Genomic DNA, 14,330 nt, shown 5'->3' with positions numbered 1-14,330 from the left:
TGTGTGCCAAACTGGTCCCCAAGGAGTTGACCGAGGAGCAAAAGGAACTGCAAGTGAAAATGAGTCGTGAAGTGCTGGATTGTGTGCAAGCCAACGAAGAGTTATTAGACAGTGTGATCAGTGGTGATAAAACATGGTGCTACGAGTACGACCCCTCGGTGAACGTCTTTTGGCGTAGCATTGGTCAATCTTTGACTCCATTTTCGGCGCTCAGAAAACGTGACCGACGACCAAAACGACGTTCGCGCGGGCAGCGATGCTTCCTCAACCGCTGCTCGCAGCGCACTGGGCCAAGTTCCGCTGGAAAGAGGAAGGTCCCGCGCACATTTTCCCCCACCCCTCACATTTTTCGAACGCCAGGGAGCTGCGCGGCGGGAAAAGTTCCGGTACTTTTCAATCACACCCTGTAATTGTTCTCATTGCTGAATTATGCCTCTATGGCCATAACTCTGTCGGAAGGTTTTGCTTTGATGGATAGGTGGATTGTTACTTTAACTGTGAATTGTTTTACCCTGCAACTGGTGCTCCTGAGTTCCCTCATGACAAGAAGGTTAACGTACGCGCCTTTGGCATAGGAAACCCGGCTTCGATTTCCAGCGCGAGCTCATGTGATGCCGAATCCCACGTTAAGCTGTAGGTCCTGTCCCATATTGCGTAGCTGCTGAACGAGACGCTAAGCTCAAAATCAAAGCAAACCAAAGCAACTGGGCATATTATTCAGAATTGGTTGTTCTTAAAAGGATGAATACGTCAACGTTAAGGTTACCAGTGACCTTGTCAGAAGAACAGTGAGGAGAATGGTCATCATTTGGTTATGGTTATTGCAAATATCACTACTATCCGTATATGCACCATTCAACGTTCCGTGGATTGTTGGGTTTTTGATTTATTTTTTTACGGCGTCTATTACAGAGAATTCTTTTGGTAATACGTCATAGGATCTCCAATCAAATGGTGTTGAAGAATGTCGCTCTCGGAGGCTAAATGAGATTAGTATATTGCAATGAATTTTGCTGCTTTATTTAGCATCATAATTTTTTCATCCATGCCTGGTGGTATCTGCAACAAAATACTGCACAAAGCATAGAATTAGTATTAACATGCTAGTCTGCTACTTGGCCATTAAAGGATGCGAGATGGAATACCATTGTACTCTGCTTGTGTTCGCGTATAGAATGAATTAACTTAAATTTGTCCATTAATGAAGAAACTCTGCATTAATGAAGTGCTGGAGCCTCTTGTCCCTTTTCTGCTCCTCTGGGTAATGTCGTTTTCTAATAGAACAATGCACTAAAGTGTGGCAGCGAAATCCGATAATTACTGGACGTACACCATGATCTGCTAGTTCTTTAGCACGCAGATTCAACCAACCTTTTGCTATTGAACGCATCTAGAACATGATTGTATAACAACTTCCATTCCAAAGTACTCGCCGATAACGCCAATTAAACTTTGACAATGTGTCAAAAGTGTGCGACTTATGATGCTCCAGTGGGACATTGAACGGCTACTTTCTGTATACATCACCGTTTCTCAGCAGTTGTTGATCTACATGTCGTTTCTACGCTATAGAGTCTGTGGTAGAGGTGCACATAGTACAAAATCATAATTTCACCTTGATACCATAAATACGGTTGGTGCTGTCGATGCCATCGAACATATTTACTCCTGAAAATTATTGCTCACGTGTCGGTTTATTTTCCTCAAAGACGGATTCTGGAGTAATATTACTATATGTAACCTTTTACGAGATAAACTCACTTTGGTGAGAGGGGAATCTAACGATTTAAAAACGTTTCCTACAAACTCCTATTGCACCCCATCTCGATAACAACTTATTTCAAGAACCAAGTTAAACGTTACAATATTATTTATTTATTTAGTCTTATTTTACATGGTGAAGTTAAGTGGTTTAGTAATCATGCCTTGTCTCCCACTTGACCATGCAATGATTATGGTTTGTAATACAATAATAATAATAAAATATGTATAAAATATATGAAATACTCCCAATCACACACATACACACACATACACACATGCATCACATCACCTGCACACATGGATTATAACAAATACTACATAATATAGTCACATTCATTTAGTGAACAAAAAGAACAAATAAAAATCAGCATTTAGTAAGCCTTGATAGACTTATGGAGGATCTGCTCAACCGACTTCTTAAATAGATTGATTGACTGAGATTGTCTTGTACTGGAAGGAAGGTCATTCCACGCACGGATAGTGGATGCGAAGAACGCATTCGAGTAGAATTTTGACGAATGTAGGGGAAGAGAAAGGAGTTTATTATTATAGGATATATTATATTATTATTATAAGGATATATTAATTCATATAAAGAAATTAAGTTTTCAGATAGACAGTCTAATAGCAAAGCAATAACGGCTACCAACTCGAGCTAAGTTTTAAAATAAAATAATTACTCTTTATACTGGGTTTCCCGGAATTCTTTCCCTGCCTACAAACATTCATAAGGCATAAAATATAACACATAGACAGATACTTTTTATCTTGAATTGCCTGTAACATGTTCAAGTTTTTGTATACATAATTACTGTTATTTTGTTTGTTACAGGCTCAGTGACGTAACAACAGTGTATGCGACAAAGTCGTTTGAAAAGAAAAAAAAGAAAAAAATTAACACGAATCACTCTAGCAAAATATTTTATTCCACACTTGTGGTGCTCAAAATAGTTGTGCTGACGTTGTAAAGTTGTTATAATACATACTATGTAGGGTCATAGGATTATAATACATGCTATGTAAAGTTGTAGCATGTTGTTTCATAAATCCTAAATCAGATTGGTTCTTTAGTTTCAAACTTAGCTTTCCTTTTCAGTAGGCTATACACATAAAGAGAAGACATATTTCAACATAGTGAAAACCTAAATGTCTAGCTAGAAGTTACAATATCAGATAATACTCACGTCATAACAATGTCTGTCTTATTTTTATTTTATTACATTTGCATTGTTTATTTGTATATTGATAAGCCTACGGCACCGTTTGGTATGTGTTGTCTATCTCTCCTCAAAACAATCCCCTCTTGCCCTTCTGTCCGTGTAAGTTTTACAGCTAGACTGCTATGAAAAAAGAGAAGAAAAATAACCATGACCTGAAAACAGTGTTGCTAGTAGTAGTAGTTAATTCTTATTAAAGACCGATTTTTTACAATTTCCGACGATATATCAAGTTTAGTTAAAATTGTTCCAGGCATTCCAGAGCTATGCTGGAACATACAAAGACACACATACATACAAATATGTTTATATACTGGAGGCTTTATTTGTAGAGACACGCAAGTAATGTGTCAACACAGATACAACATTAAAATGTGTTATTTTATTTGCATGCATTCATTAAACAATACACTGAATGTACTCATTTAGTAATTTGAGGAAGATATATCCCTATAAATTATATAGTAATAATAATCAGAATTATGTACACTATATACTGTATATGTACACTTGGAATAAGCTGTACATATATTCAGCACTTATTCCAAGTAGTGTATAATTTCTCATCAGTTAAAATACACTGTAAATATCGAAAAAAAAACACTTTTTCCTGCTTCCTTTTCCAAGTTGAGATGACACCAATCTGAATGTGTTCACTTCCAGAAGGCAAATGACGTTGGGAAATGTTATTCTGCGTTTAAAACTATGATTTCCAGAGGCGGATCAACGTGTTTATGACTGAAATGTATTTTTTTACTGTTTTGTGATAAGTAGGAGAACAGTAATATGATTGATATGGAAGAAATTGTACTTGCGAGGACATAAACAATTTTTGCTGTTAAAAGTGAATTTCTAAAAGGTGTACAGGTATTATGACCATAACATGACATTGATATCAAAACGTGATGTTATCGATGAGAGAGTGTAGTGTTCTGGCACACTGTAGTAAAAGAGTAAAATTTGATGTAATATTTTTTTTTATTATTTTTCTCTCATTAATAGTACGTCTATGATTATACATCACATGTTAGCTCGTACCATGATGTAAGGTAACATATTCAATAATTTGTTTTTTTCTTTTTTGTGCTTATTATTATTATTATTGGTAGTGGTTTATTATTGGTATTATTATTATATCACAAGTTAGTTTCATGACCAAAGGTAAACTGTATATTGTTAAGATAGACTTGTTTAAACGATGAGTGTATTTTTGAGTATTTGATGCTTATCAGCCGACTGGTATAAGTTAGCTGAAATGTGTTGACAGACCAAAACCTTGAACTCTGTGTACGTGACCAGAGGCAAACTATGTCCTTGTTATTGGAAATTGTGGAAACAATATTGACATTAGCAAATGGTGAGATAATACTCACTTTCAACAACTTTCCCGACTAAGATAGAATATTGTAAACATGCTGTTTTGCTCTAAGCCAGTTTCTTCTCGCTTAATAGCCTCATTCTTTTGAATATAAAAACTGAGCTGATAATAGATAATTATTCAGTAACACAACGGAAGAGAACGACTAAACTTCACTAGTAATTCAAGAGGCTCTTTTCTATTAACATCCAGAGGACGCCTTGTTCTATGGAAGTTAGAACATTTCATCAGCTCTGACAGCATATAACGATAAGTATTAGTTTCATTATTCTGCTCTGAAAAATACTTTAAACATATTTCTTTTAACAAGTCCGTACGAGATACGAACTAAGTTCTTTAAGTCCACAATTTCCAAGAACAATCTTCTTTTGAAAACTTTGATAATACAAAATTGAAACCTGAATGTGATTTTTGCTAAATTGTAACATCTTTGTATATTCATTTTATATTCATATTAGTGGACAATATATATATATTTTTCAATATTAAAACTGGTGGAATTCATTTAGTCCGGCTTTCTCTATCTGGGATTTGCCGTGAAAACGAACTCAAGAATTTCAGAAAGGAAATTCCCCTTCATTTATCTGTGATTCTACTACAGATAAATCTTTTCTGGTGGCAGCGATCGGGATTTCACGGAGCCGGGTTCGACTCCTGTAGAAGTAAATCTATTAATTTTCCAAGGAAAATAAACCTTCTAAAAACAAGCTTCAAAATTTTCACGGAACTAGGAACAGCACAACCTAGTCTCTGTGTCCACCAGTAGTTCTATTATCGAGAAGAGTCTCTTTCTTACAAATACTGTAATATCAGGCTCCTCTGGATAGTTTTAAACTGTCAGAGCAAATATAATTCAGAGCAGTGCAAAAGTTTTGAAGCCGATTACCGTCAAATACAAAAGTGGTGTGTCAGACTAGTCCAAGTCTGAGGATCAAGAAAGAACGTCTTAGAGCCAAGCAGTACCAACATTTTTCAAGAGAAATAACCAAGAAGGATCCACAAAGAGGACAACAGGGCCCAATTCTCAAGAAAAGACGCCAGAACATCGGTGTAGTCCACTGAAGGGATCTACAAGCCCAGCAGCCAACGCATCATAAAGTGAGTACAATAGTCAAACTTTTATACACGTTATTTCTTGTGCTTTTGAAGTGAATATTCGGGGAAGAAACCAAAACTTTAGCTTGTGGACAAAGTTAGAAATTTTGGTGATCAGGACAAAAGAACAATTAATAGCGCGTTCCTTACGAGGAGGTACGTCCACTTCAGTGCACATACTTTGCACGCTTTCTACGGAAGAAGTGTCCTTTAGGATATAAGGCGTAACTAGCAGTTATTATTGTTTTTTTTTCTTTTGTCAAGAAAGATTGTATTTTGACGAGTAATTCTAAATTTTCCGTGTAACATGTCGCAAAACCAACCACCGCCAGACCCAGAACAAGACGAAGAAGTCTCTTCAACCAATTTTTGTTCTATATCAGAAGCGTTAAAGTTAATACACGTACCGTTTACAGGAGATAAAAGAACTCTCCCAGAGTTTTTAGACAATTGTGACGCCGCTTTCTCTTTAGTTAATCCAAATCAACATGATAAATTGTTAAAATTTGTAAAGGCTAGAATAATTGGAGACGCAAAAAGTAAATTGTTAGTCAGGAGTAACACTGGAACATGGGACGAAGTAAAAGATATACTAAAAGAAAATTATTCTGTTCGTAGAACCATAGATTTTTATGCATGTACGCTATTCAGCGCTAGGCAAGCGAAAACAGAAAACATAGCAGATTGGGGTTCTCGTATCGATTCTCTTCAGAGTCAGTTGAAAGAAGCAGCAATTAGAATTTTGCATCCCTCTCATGTTACCGGAGCTGTAGCACTTGTTCAGCATTTAGCAAAAGCTTCTTTTGTGCAGGGCTTAGCGGATGAAAAGATACAAATGATAGTTAGAAGTAAGGACGCAGATCGTCTCACATTAGGCGACGCTGTTGAGGTTTGCCTTGAACAAGAATCGAACCAACTGTCTGCTAGAGACAAATCTGACAAACCCTCGTTCAAGCAAAATTCAAAACCGCATAACAAGAATATAATCTGTCACTCCTGTAACAAGCCAGGTCACATAGCGGCCAAATGTAGATCGAAACCCATAGTGAAAAAGAGCTTTCCCACCAAAAATGTTAGGTTTTGTTGTGATGCAGGCTCAATAGAGAGCGGTCCATCAAATTGTTACGATGCAGGCTCGTTAGAGAGCGGTCCATCAAATTGTTATTGTGATGTAGACTCAAAGTTGAGTGGTCCATCCTGTAGGGGACAAAATTCCCAAGGTATCCATGCAATGGCCATGCATGAAGTGTCTAACTATAGACAAGGGTGTTCTAGTAAGATTAGTAATGAACAAATAAATGTTAGTTGTAAAAGCAAATGTAACAGTGGAAATTTTAAGTCTGCGGGAAACGAGCGCAGGAGTTAAGCAAGCAGTCGGTTTACCTCCCTAGTTCGAATGACTGCAATTCGAACTCAGTTCCCCCTGGAAGTTACGAAATTTACATTAAAGAAATTAGTCCTAATACGATGTTCTTTTTAGTAGATACAGGATCGGATATCACATGCATCCAGGAATGTGTAATTCCTCACGAAATGCGAAAAAAGATAAATAAAGAAGAAAGAATGAAAATAAAAGGTATCACTGAAAATGTCACAATGACTTTAGGAACATTAGTAGTTACTGTTCATATAAATGATCTTGATCTTCAAATGAAGTGTCATGTAATTAGTAATATTTTACCTATAGGCTATTCAGGCATATTAGGACGTGATTTTCTCACAAAACATAATTGTGTAATTTCGTTTGATCCTTCAGATCAACCACACAAAATCAAAATTCCTAGTAGGACTCAAGTAGTTGTTAAAATTCCCACAACTAACAATGGAACTGGAATAGTTACCAAGCAGAAATTATCAGAAGGAATTTATTTAGCGGAATCTTTAACTTCAGCTATAAATAACGAGTGTATTGTTGGGGTGATGAACATCACAGAAAATGACATAGATATAGAAATTCCTCCAGTAACTTTAGAACCATTCGAATCAGTAGAATTAGCTTTTGTAGGAAAAATTGAAGCAAATTCTCCCGAGAATAAGCAACAAAATTTAAAAGAAAGACTAAACGTTTTAGAATCATTAGTTAGATTAGAACATCTTAATTCAGAAGAAAAAGAAGTAATTTGGAAACTTTGCATTGAGTACAACGATTTGTTTTATTTACCTGGTGACAAACTAACAGCTACGTCAGCTGTAAAGCATTCAATACCGTTTAAACCAGAATATCAAGGTACTATCGTGAATCAGAAAAACTATAGGTTACCTGAGGTGTATCGTGAAGAAGTTAATAGGCAAGTAGAACAAATGCTAGAAAACGAAATTATTACCCATTCAACAAGTCCTTTTAATTCGCCACTTTTAGTAATTCCTAAAAAGATGGACGCATCTGGTAAAAAGAAATTTCGTGTCGTAGTCGATTTCAGATCTGTTAATAATCTTACAATTGGTTATACTTTTCCGTTACCTAATATTACAGACATATTAGACAGGTTAGGAAAAGCTAAATACTTTACAACATTAGATTTAGCCAGCGGGTACCACCAAATGCTAATAACAAAAGAAGACAGACACAAAACAGCCTTCTCCACAGACAAGGGTCATTTCGAATTTTTGCGAATGCCTTTTGGCCTTCGAAACGCTCCATCTTCGTTTCAGCATTTAATGAATACTGTGTTATCTGGATTACAAGGTACTACCGCGTTTGTTTATTTAGATGACTGCGTAAATTTCTCTCAAGATCTTGAACAACACGTAAGGCAATTAAGAGAAATATTTGATAGATTTAGGTACAACCAACTTCAATTACAACCTGACAAATGTGAATTTCTCAGACAAGAAGTAGTCTATTTAGGACATGTTATTACATCGGAAGGGGTTAAACCTGATCCTAGATTAGTAGAAAAGGTAACTGAATTTCCCATACCAAAAGATAAGAAGCAAGTCAAGGGATATTTAGGATTAACAGGGTACTATAGAAGATTGATACCAAATTATGCTAAAATTGCTCTCCCTCTCACTTCCTTGCTTAAACAAGAAGCGTCGTTTGAATGGAACTCAAAACATCAAGTTGCTTTCGAAACATTAAAAGAGAAATTAACAAATGCACCTATTTTAGAATATCCAGATTTTTCAAAACCTTTCATAGTCACCTGTGATGCAAGTTTGTCCGCCATTGGTTCGATATTAAGTCAGGGTGAAATTGGCAAAGATAAACCCATTGCTTTTGCAAGTAGAAAGTTAAACGCCGCAGAAACTCGGTATAGTGCAACAGAGAAAGAATTGCTTGCTGTTATTTGGGCTTCTAAAGTTTTCAAACCATACATATTAGGCAGAAAAGTTACGTTCGTTACAGATTGTAAATCTTTAACATGGGTGTTTTCCGTTAAAGATCCTACTTCGAGATTAATACGTTGGAGAATACAGCTCGAAGAATTTGACTATGAGATAGTGTACAAACAAGGAAAAAAGAACACGAATGCAGACGCGTTGAGTAGAATGTATTCAATAGAAAGTAAAGCAGATTTTGAATCAGAAGTCACTCTTTTAGATGAGGATAAGAAACGACAAATATTGAAAGAATTTCATGAAATTCATATTGGAGGACACCAAGGTGTATGTAGAACATATGAGAAAATTAAAGACTATTTAGAGTTAAATAACATAAATTTATCAAGTTGGCCGAAAATGAGAGAAGACATAGAACAATATATTAGGGTTTGTGATAAATGTCAGAAAAACAAAATTTGTTCAAAGACAAAAATGCCATTAGAAATTACAACTACACCTAATACAACTTTTGAAAAAGTAAGTTTAGATATAGTAGGGCCTATGATTGAAACAGACAAAGGAAACAAATATCTTTTAACCGTTCAGGAAGAATTGTCTAAATTTACAATAGCAGTACCAATTCCTCAGCAGGACGCGGACACTGTAGCCAGAGCTTTCGTAGAACACGTAATATTGCTGTACGGAATACCTCAAATCATTCTTACTGACCAAGGTAGTAATTTTATGTCGAACGTAATGAAAAGAGTCTGTAAATTGTTACAAATAGAAAAAACGAATACTTCTAGTTACCACCCTCAAAGTAACGGATCCTTAGAACGTTTTCACCGTTCTCTCAAAGAATACCTTAGACACTATGTATCTGAAAATCAAACAGACTGGGATACTTATATTCACTATGCCCTTTTTGTGTATAATACTACACCTCATACGAGCACGGGATTTCAACCACATGAGTTGCTGTTTGGAAAGATGGTAAATATTCCAGGTATCCTACAAAAGAAACCAACCGAACCTAGGTATAACTATGACGATTATGTAAAAGAACTGAAGCTAAAGCTTCAAGAAATTCATCAGCTAGCTAAATTAAAATTACAAGTATCGAAAGAACGTAATAAAGAATATTACGATGAAACAGTGAAAGAAATTGTATTTCAACCTGGAGATCAAGTTCTGCTATATGATGAATCAGTACGTAGAGGTAGATCAAAGAAACTTTCTTCTTTTTGGGAGGGTCCTTATACGGTTATAAGTACTAAAGGTGTAAATTGCAAAATTAAAAAGGGAGGAAAGCCGACAATTGTGCATGCAAATACATTAAAATTATATTATTAACCTGTAACTAAAAGTAAACACTTTTTACAGATATGTTGACAATTTTGCTCTGTATGATATTGGGAAGCTCACTAGGGGATGACATCGGGTTAAGAATCGAGAAATTTGAAGATTCTCCTGGACTATATTATAATCACGTTGGAATTACTCAACTTTATAACATAGAATGGCGCCTGGTGGTTTTTGTGAACATGAGTAACTTAGAATACAATTATAATGTAATAAATAAATATTTATTGTTAACAGAACAATTATGTCAACATAACATGGTACAAGCTAACAAAACAAATTGTGATGGTTTGATAGGAAATAGTATTCCTAATAAGATAAAGGGTATTAAAGAAACAAGAAATATAATTCAACAAATCGCAAAGGTATCTAAAGAACATAAGAAAAAGAAACGAGCAGTACTAGGGTTTGTAGGTGAAATTTCCAAAATACTCTTTGGAACTTTAGATAGTGCAGATGCAGATTATTATACTTCCCAAATTAATAAATTAGAAAACGAACAAAGGGACTTTCTTAAGTTAAGTAAAGAGCAGATGATTGTTGTAAAATCTACCTTACAATCTGTTAATAACACGTTGTATTCTGTTGAGGAAAACGAACAGCTTCTTAGTAAAAATTTAGCTCACATAACAGAATCTTTAAATCAAAGGTCAAATAAAATCAATAAAGAATTCTTAAACCTAAAAACGAAATTAAGCTTAAATGAACATATTCAAAAACTAGATCAAATGTGCAGGGATTTAAGAGCTCAATATGAAATTGTATTAAGGGCTATTCTAAATGCTCAAATTGGTATATTACAACCACATATAATAACACCCTATGAAATTTTCAAGCATTTCAAGGAAAGTCAAAGTGAATTAACTAATGGAGTGTCTCTACCAATTCCAGTAAGTGTATCCTATGGATACTTATTATTGAAATTACTGTCATTAGATGTGTTTGTAAATAATGGTGTTTTGGCTTATATAATTAGAATTCCTCTTACCGAAAACATTAAGTACTACACTTACAAGGTATTACCCTTTCCTATTAAAATTAAGAACACTACTGATAAATATGTTTTCATTCAACCAGAAAAAGAAATGTTATTAATAGATGACACTAAACAACATTATGTGAAAATGTCAGAAAATGAGTTTAAAGAATGCAAGTCATTAGACAATTCTAATTTCGTATGTAAACAAAATTTTCCAATACTATCTACCCATTTACACGAAGAATGTGAAGCAAAATTATTACAGTACATCAGGAATATTCCAAAAGATTGTAATCAGAGAGTTGTTTCATTGAATCAATTGATGTTAATTCCTCTAGGTAATAATGAATGGTTGTTTATAACAAACGAGAAAGAAAAACTCACTATAGTGTGTAAAAATTATGATCCCTATGATGTAATGATAGAAGGATCTGGAAAATTCCATTTAAATACTAACTGTAAAGCTTATGGTATTAGGAATCTCATTCAAGCTCAAAATGTTTTCAATACTAATGTAACAAACAAAGATATACTGCCAAAATTCAATATATTTCTAGACTGTTGTGAAGTTTTAGGTAATGAAGTTAAGTTGCAAGACATAATGATAGACTTACCTTTAAAACATGTAATTAACGGCGTTAATGACCTTAAATACGCTAGTCATAAGGTAGATGAAATACAACAAAAGATAGAAGAACAACAATGGAAACTTAATCACCAAGAAAGTATATCCAAATTATCAATATTTTCTTATGTTTGTGCTGTAATTATCATATTAATTATTATTTTCTGTTGCTGTAAGAAATGTAAGTTTTATAAGAAATGTTATAAGTGGTATAAGGATGAAAATGATTCATCCTGTTGTAAACAAATTTGTTTCAGACCCACTATAGTAAATAAGATTCAGCAACGAGAAGATGTAGCTGAAAAGGCAGTAATCATGAGTCACTTAACTACTAATATAGAAGCGAATAAACTAGAGGCTATACCTTTAAAAGCGACAAGAAGTTCCGCAGTGAAAAATAAAATGCGTTAGTAAACAAAATTTTAACTTTCAACTGAAATTAAAATTTTGTTTCTTTTAAGGGGGGAAGTGTAGTAAAAGAGTAAAATTTGATGTAATATTTTTTTTTATTATTTTTCTCTCATTAATAGTACGTCTATGATTATACATCACATGTTAGCTCGTACCATGATGTAAGGTAACATATTCAATAATTTGTTTTTTTCTTTTTTGTGCTTATTATTATTATTATTGGTAGTGGTTTATTATTGGTATTATTATTATATCACAAGTTAGTTTCATGACCAAAGGTAAACTGTATATTGTTAAGATAGACTTGTTTAAACGATGAGTGTATTTTTGAGTATTTGATGCTTATCAGCCGACTGGTATAAGTTAGCTGAAATGTGTTGACAGACCAAAACCTTGAACTCTGTGTACGTGACCAGAGGCAAACTATGTCCTTGTTATTGGAAATTGTGGAAACAATATTGACATTAGCAAATGGTGAGATAATACTCACTTTCAACAACTTTCCCGACTAAGATAGAATATTGTAAACATGCTGTTTTGCTCTAAGCCAGTTTCTTCTCGCTTAATAGCCTCATTCTTTTGAATATAAAAACTGAGCTGATAATAGATAATTATTCAGTAACACAACGGAAGAGAACGACTAAACTTCACTAGTAATTCAAGAGGCTCTTTTCTATTAACATCCAGAGGACGCCTTGTTCTATGGAAGTTAGAACATTTCATCAGCTCTGACAGCATATAACGATAAGTATTAGTTTCATTATTCTGCTCTGAAAAATACTTTAAACATATTTCTTTTAACAAGTCCGTACGAGATACGAACTAAGTTCTTTAAGTCCACAATTTCCAAGAACAATCTTCTTTTGAAAACTTTGATAATACAAAATTGAAACCTGAATGTGATTTTTGCTAAATTGTAACATCTTTGTATATTCATTTTATATTCATATTAGTGGACAATATATATATATTTTTCAATATTAAAACTGGTGGAATTCATTTAGTCCGGCTTTCTCTATCTGGGATTTGCCGTGAAAACGAACTCAAGAATTTCAGAAAGGAAATTCCCCTTCATTTATCTGTGATTCTACTACAACACAATGAAAAGAGAAGAAATTTAGGAAATAGATTTTTACTAGGCATGCAGGAATAAAATTAGTGTGAGGAAAAAGAAGTGTCGGTTTTCAAAGGGTACAGTAACAATACCAGGAAAAAGAAGAATATGACTATACAAGGGACCGTTAATAAAGTTCGAGGAATTTCGTTGTAGTTCTTTATTACTACAACATACTACAACATTTACTTACTCGTCTTCAAAGGAGGTACTTTCGGAACACACACACACACTTGTTTCAGCGATCCTACTATTGCTGGAAACATTAGCGGAAGTCCTCTTTCGGTATCTTCCGAAGTTCAATCGTCGCGTTCGTTTTGATTCTCTTCTTTGACGAGTACCTTTCAGGACCATTTTTAGCTTTAGGAAGAGCGAAATATCCCTTGGTTGTAAACTATTTTTAAGTCTATCAGAGTTCCCCGAACGTGATTTTCCCATTTGCACGTGAACTTGATGGTTGAGCGTTGCGTCGATCTGTGAAATTGCGCAAACTGATCACTACACACTGCTCCGTTGAGCTACACCCTGTATTCGTACACTGCCTGTTATGACATTTTAATACTTGTCAAATTAGGCAAGCTAAATACTGTACTGTACAAGATACATTGGGCTTGCATCATAAATTCCAAAACGACAACATTCCGGGATTTTTTTTTACTCAGTTTGTGAATACTGCTAATTCCTAATAAGGAACAGTCTCCGCCTCGCTATGTTCAGTGCCTGCCAGCTCTGATTTGAAAAATAGATATTGATGATGCAGAACATGAATGTGCCTTGCTGTTCATAACTAAGACAAGGAATATGCCAATAAGATTGTACTTAACGAAAATAAAATCCACAAGTATTTATTTATTCTTTGCCAAGCCCAGTATAATTTATTAACTAAGTAACTTGAAGAAGGCATGGAATCTAAAAACAGTTGTATATACCATTTACCTTTGTAACAGTGCGTTATTTAACTAGCTTTCCGGCCAATCTGCATGAAGCACGCTACTTTTAACAGACCGTAATTTATATTTATATTTCAGCATTAATGTTTGTGTAACCACAAGTTAGTTGGACGTTCTAAAGAAAGTTAAATATAATCAATTAGAACTTGTAATTAATCGCAAATTTAACCA

This window comes from Thermobia domestica, chromosome 7, assembly GCF_964235325.1.
Source record: "Thermobia domestica chromosome 7, izTheDome1.hap1.1, whole genome shotgun sequence".
NCBI lineage: Eukaryota > Metazoa > Arthropoda > Insecta > Zygentoma > Lepismatidae > Thermobia > Thermobia domestica.
Note: the sequence above shows the minus strand (reverse complement) of the source record.